The sequence below is a fragment of the Antrostomus carolinensis genome, unplaced genomic scaffold (genome assembly GCF_000700745.2).
Source record: "Antrostomus carolinensis isolate BGI_N321 unplaced genomic scaffold, ASM70074v2 scaffold17404, whole genome shotgun sequence".
NCBI lineage: Eukaryota > Metazoa > Chordata > Aves > Caprimulgiformes > Caprimulgidae > Antrostomus > Antrostomus carolinensis.
The window spans coordinates 1-5,611 of NW_010311582.1; the positions used below are offsets into that span (position 1 = coordinate 1).

At 43.8% G+C, this 5,611-nt stretch overlaps 1 pseudogene across 1 annotated transcript; it reads right to left on the reverse strand.

The window, feature by feature from the left end:
• Positions 1-3,323: 3,323 nt before the first annotated feature.
• Positions 3,324-4,080, reverse strand: LOC104524033 (phosphatidylcholine:ceramide cholinephosphotransferase 1 pseudogene; annotated as a pseudogene). The gene has a single exon (XR_728006.1). The product of XR_728006.1 is annotated as a phosphatidylcholine:ceramide cholinephosphotransferase 1 pseudogene (transcript).
• Between the last annotated feature and the right edge of the window lie 1,531 nt (positions 4,081-5,611).

Consider the following 5,611-nt stretch of genomic DNA (forward strand, 5'->3'; position numbering starts at 1 on the left):
CATCAGGTTCCTTTCTGCCCAGCTCTCCAGGGTGGCCAGGTCTTGCTGAATGGCAGAAGGAAGATGCAATCACACCAGAAGGGTGATGCAATAAAGATCTCACACTTGTGCCTGGCTTTTACAACCAGACATGCACTTGCTTTTCTTTATCACCTGGTATAAAGACAAACAGGGAGGTTCGGGATTAAAGACTGAGCAGTACTGTATTTCAAGAGACTGAAGCAGCAGCAATGTTTTATCATACACTGAACTTTTTTTTTAAATTTGTAATTAAAATTATCCACACACCTACTTGGTTTAGCTGGATTTAGCATATTTTACCTTGGGAAAGTCTGTGTCAAAGTGCTCTGTACTGTAATTTAAAAAAAAAATCTAAAAGCCTCATATTTTCCCTCCTCAAAAGGATTTGTGTGTGTGCGTGTGTGATTACAAGCCAGCTAGCAAGGACAACCTCTAAGCTTATTACTGGCCAAGATAACTTTTATTACAACTCTCCAGACCTTGTGGGTAGTGAGCATGCTGCTTTTTCAATCCCATGAGTGTGCAGGCTGAATCAGATGTCAAGCATGGCCAAAAACCAGCACCGTACTTCCCCCAAAACATCTGGGAAGGCTTCCCAGAGAAGTTAATTCTGCCTCGGCAGCTGGCCTGGATTCTTCGAGTTCTCTGCGGTGTCTGTGGGAAAAGGTTCGGGCAGGCCAGAGTCACCAGCCAAGATCTGCACACCCACTCTGCTCCTGATTTCTGGTGAGAAACCAACCCAACGCCATAGGCAGTATTCTGCATGGATGTTCAGAGAAAGCTGTCACCAATGTCCTCACACCAAATCTAGTGCCTTGCCCTGAAGCCAGCCAGAAACTCCAGTCCCTACCTGTTGGTAAAATTAATTTTCAGACAAGGAAGCAGTAACAAGGGTCAAAGGAAACCCTGTGCTGTGGTTAGCTGGAGACACACACAACACTCTCTTCCATTTTGGCCCCAACTTTGCAGACCAACAAAGATGATACGTAGGTCCTATTCAACATCATCATGCAATTCCTGGACTAAACAAGAAAGACCTGAGTGATGAGTATCCCACTGCTTGGGAGAACAGCAGGCTCAGATTATGAGCCTGGTTGAAATCAGGTTATCAGCAAATAATGGGAGCTGGTAGGATAAGCAATAGGAATTTCACTCCTTGGCAAAGTGTTTCAAAAAGTCTGAAACGATGAAGCTGCCTGCTTCATCAAAGGTTCAACCCAACCACTGGCTGCAATTCAGCTCACAGGTAACAACACTACTAGTTCATCAGTAACCCTGAGCTTGTACTTGGAGACATCCATGAATGGTACATTTATCATCTGAGTAGGCAAGGAACCAGGTCTCATCCCGCCCAGCAATCACCTGGTTTCACGTCTTATCTTTAGATCTCAGAGTGTGGCAATGGCTAACCCTGACACCATCAGAGGTCAGAGAATTCAGAATGGTCTAGGTGGCTTAAATCCCTCTCTTTATTCTTGAATTAAGTTTCAAAGGGAGCTGATAACCCATGCCACAAAAGTGATTCAGCTCTTTTTATAGCACTTAGTGGTTCACCATGCAAAGCCACAAGAATGAGGTCCTCCAGATAAAGCCATCTCACCAGGCTCCTCTTCGCATCAGTACCTCTCTCTTTCTTCCCTTTCTACTGCTTAGTGACAGCTTAGGTGTCTCAGACTTTGATACCTCTGCTCATTGGCATAAAGGATGACTTTTGGTCTCCAAAGCATTACGTAACCAGTACACACATTGACCAGCACTGCCCAGCTATTCCATGGCTGATACTGGGAATGGAAAGCTCTGTGACTCCCTGACATCTTCCCTTAACACCAGAAAGAGCCTTTCTCAAGCAAGTAAAAATGAACACATCAAAGCAAATGGGGACAAGTAGAGGGGGACACAAGAAATCTTCACAGCTATCAAAGATACTGACATACTTTCTCATTAAGTCAACCCATGTCTCATTGCTTTGAAATCTCCAAGGACCTTATGGATTCTGCTGTTCTTAATCTAAAGACTCTGCTCAGCTCAATCCCTGCGTGTTTGATCCCTCATATTGCCCTATTAACCTGACACGTCATTCTCGAGAGTAATCCCTTGTCACCTTCTCCAGGTGCATCCCTTGGTTTTGAACATTTCTGCTCAGAGACCCCAAGAAAGTTACTGGTCCCCCACGTTCACCATAAGCAGCTGGAGCAGCGGGGAGAGGAGGTGGAGTGCAGTTTGTAGCACTGCAGCTACCAAAAGAAGAGTTATTCTGAAGTTTACAGCCATAAACAAAACAAGAGGCCAAACTGGGGTAAATCCTTCCTCCTGTACACATCTGCATATTTAAAAAGAATAAAAAAAGAGCTATTCCATCTTTTTATGGTCCTGTAATAACAATAAGTTAACTATGTGAGAAACTTTCCTTTAAGGAATGCCATGTCTGCAAGAGTTGACAACAGTTTTAAAGTTTCACCTGATAAAATACAGGAAACAGTATAAAGCAGCAGAAAAGATGAAAACCATCACCTCAGTCTTGTGGATTACTTAAACATTTGTCACATTCCTAAGGAAATCCACAGCTCTGGTGCACAAGGGTATCCGGCCCCAACGTAGCAATTCTCTCTTTTCAAGCCACCTGTACCTTGTGAAGCTGGTGAACCACATCCTTACAATTAAGGTTTAATGTTTTTCTCCATTATAAAAGGTGAGTGATCCATTGGTCTCTGTTTTTATTTCTTTTAAAAAGGGAAATCTGCAATTCTAGGGACATTACAAAGTTCTGTGAACCAAAGGATCTTATATTTCACATGGTGGGTCCCAAATTACGTTCCTTCCTCGGTTTCCTACATAGGAGTCTCAAAAAACAGTCAGTGAACAGTTAAAGAATGAGATGTTGCATTAGCAGAGGAGGAGACCATCTTTGGGCTGAGCAGCTGTGAGGACATGCTCATGCCTGGTTTCTGAAAGGAAAGGTGATGTGCCACCTCATATTGCTTAAAGCCACTTGACTGTGAACACTTCATTCACAGCGGTGGCAGCACAAGAGTTTATATCAGACAAACAAGACCAGGGCTGTTTCTTAGGCAGCAGCTGGATGGAACTTCTCCCTTTTGCACAAATAAACTGCAGTTTGCCTATGGCATGATATCTATTTCAGTTTGGGAAAGCAAAATCAGAAAGATCACGAGAAGCTTCATTTTATTTGGATGTAAACCAGTATCTGACCTCCAAAAGCTGTCAGAAGTACATCCTAACACTGGGTTTTCAAAAAGTTTTACTTACTTGTATTCTAAGAGTAGGTTTTCAAAAGGTTTTACTTACTTGTATTTTAAGAGCAGCCACTGAACAAACCAGAGTCCTACAAGGATCATGCCGTTGATTTCACAAATAGAAAAAGCCCATTGCACCCGATCAAAGTGATCAAAAAATGCATCTGGTAGGGGAGGCTGCACCTCCTTGGGAGGCACTCGTTCATGAACGACTGAGATAGTCACTGTGGTAAAGACGAAACAAAAAAGTGCATAAATAAAAGCCAGGAAAGTCTTGCCCCATTCCATAGGATACTGTGAGCGCTCTGGCTCTGGCATGGGGATCTTTATCATCTCCTTCTTATACCCGTTTGGCATCCCATTCAGCTTCATTTTACTGCCAAAGCCATTCTCGCGCGCGGCGCTGCTCACGCTGACACGGATGTGCCCGTTGACGTGCCCGTTTTTGTGAGCCTCAATGTGGTGAGCCATTTTTAAAGTTTCAATCATGTGCAAGAGCCGCTGCCCACTGTCAGAAGACACCCGGGAGAGAGGCGTCTTCTTAAAATCCTCCTCTGTGAGGTTGATCAAATCCTGCCCAGTGAAGCTCTTCAGCGGCTCACAATACTCCGGCACAGCGTTTTCCATTAGCCAATTTGTCACCTCCTCAGGTGACCACAACACCACTTCTTTCATCTCGCCAGGCAGTTGGGGCACAGTCTGACATCGATTTTAAATTGGGCAGCAGTCACTGCGACTCCAGCATGTCGGAAAGCTTCTCCTTGGCTTCATCTTGTCTGAGGAAGTAGTTTGGCAAGAGGTGAGTCCTTGTTTCTAACCATCCGATATGAGCATCCGGGCGCTGTGGCAAGCATAGGAAACAGTTCACTTCATATTCGTGTTAGCATTCTTCTTCCTGGGGAGGAGAAAAACCCAAAACCAGTCATTAGGACAGCATTCACTAGGAGTTTGCAATTCATGTTTAAAGACAAAATTACTGCAAAAGAACACCATGGAAAAGACTAACTAATTTGAGCTCTAGCTTTATACACACAGCGCGGTCCCTTCCAAGCTTGCTAGGGATTTCTCAAGAGCTTTAACACTTGTATATTAAAAACACCACTTTGCAGCTGTGGGAAGGACTCCTTCCTGCTCTGTATTTATTAAATTTTCTACTGTTATGCAGCTCTGGTCCATAACCAGTACCCAAACTCCTCTATAAATCATACTACTAATGCATTTAATGATCTACAGTGCACTCGTTTAGTGTTATTCATGTCTCAAACCTTCTCTCCCCTTTACAGACTGGTATCTTAACGCAACATGTTGTACTTAGTTATTGAATAGGAAGCCTGTTTTTTATTCTGCAAGGCAAAAGTATCTAGTGTACCACAAAAAAATGCTTTTCTACACGTCAGCAACACACACACACACACAAAAAAAAGTATATAAGCAAGGTTATACTCTCTAGACCAAAGAACCAGCAGGAAAATCAATGTCCAAACAGGTTAGCCTGAAAATAAACCAAAGCATTTAGGTTTGCAGGATTCTAACAGATGTTTATGAGCTCTTCAAGGTAAATTTTACAGTTTCCATGGTATACTGCTACAATTCAAATGTTTGTCATCAGCTAAAAAAGGAACAAGCAGAAAAATGAAAGTGAAACTTTTTTTTTTTTTTAAAAAAGGAACTAAGTAACAAACTTCTACACCTAATTAATTACAAAGACAGCTTAGAAAGCTTAGAAAAGCTGATCGCTTCCAATAAAAATACAGAAAACCAGATGTAACTTGTCAGAACCTCTTTGTGCATTTTTGACACACAGGTAGCAAAATCCTCAGCATGAGGCAGCGATCACGTGGCAGTGAACGCCACCAGCAAATTCCCAAGTTTGAGATCTTAATTCAATGAACAAATAAAACACAGTCATCCCCAGAGCAAAGACAGCTTTCCTACCCTCATCTAATTGAGGGTGGGGAAGGTCTGCAGAGGGATCCGGACAGGCTGGATCAATGGGCCGAGGTCAATTGTATGAGGATCTACAAGACCAAGTGCCGGGTCCTGCACCTGGGTCACAACAATCCCATGCAATGCTCCAGGCTTGGGGAGGAGTGGCTGGAGAGCTGCTCAGCAGAGAGGGATCTGGGGGTGTTAGTTGACTGCAGCTGAACATGATTCAGCAGAGTGTCCAGGTGGCCAAAAAGGCCAATGGCATCCTGGCTTGTATCAGGAACAGTGTGGCCAGCAGGACCAGGGAAGTCATCCTTCCCCTGTACTCAGCCTTGGTGAGGCCACACCTTGAGTGCTGGGTTCAGTTTTGGGCCCCTCACTCCAAGAAGGACATGGAGGTGCTGGAG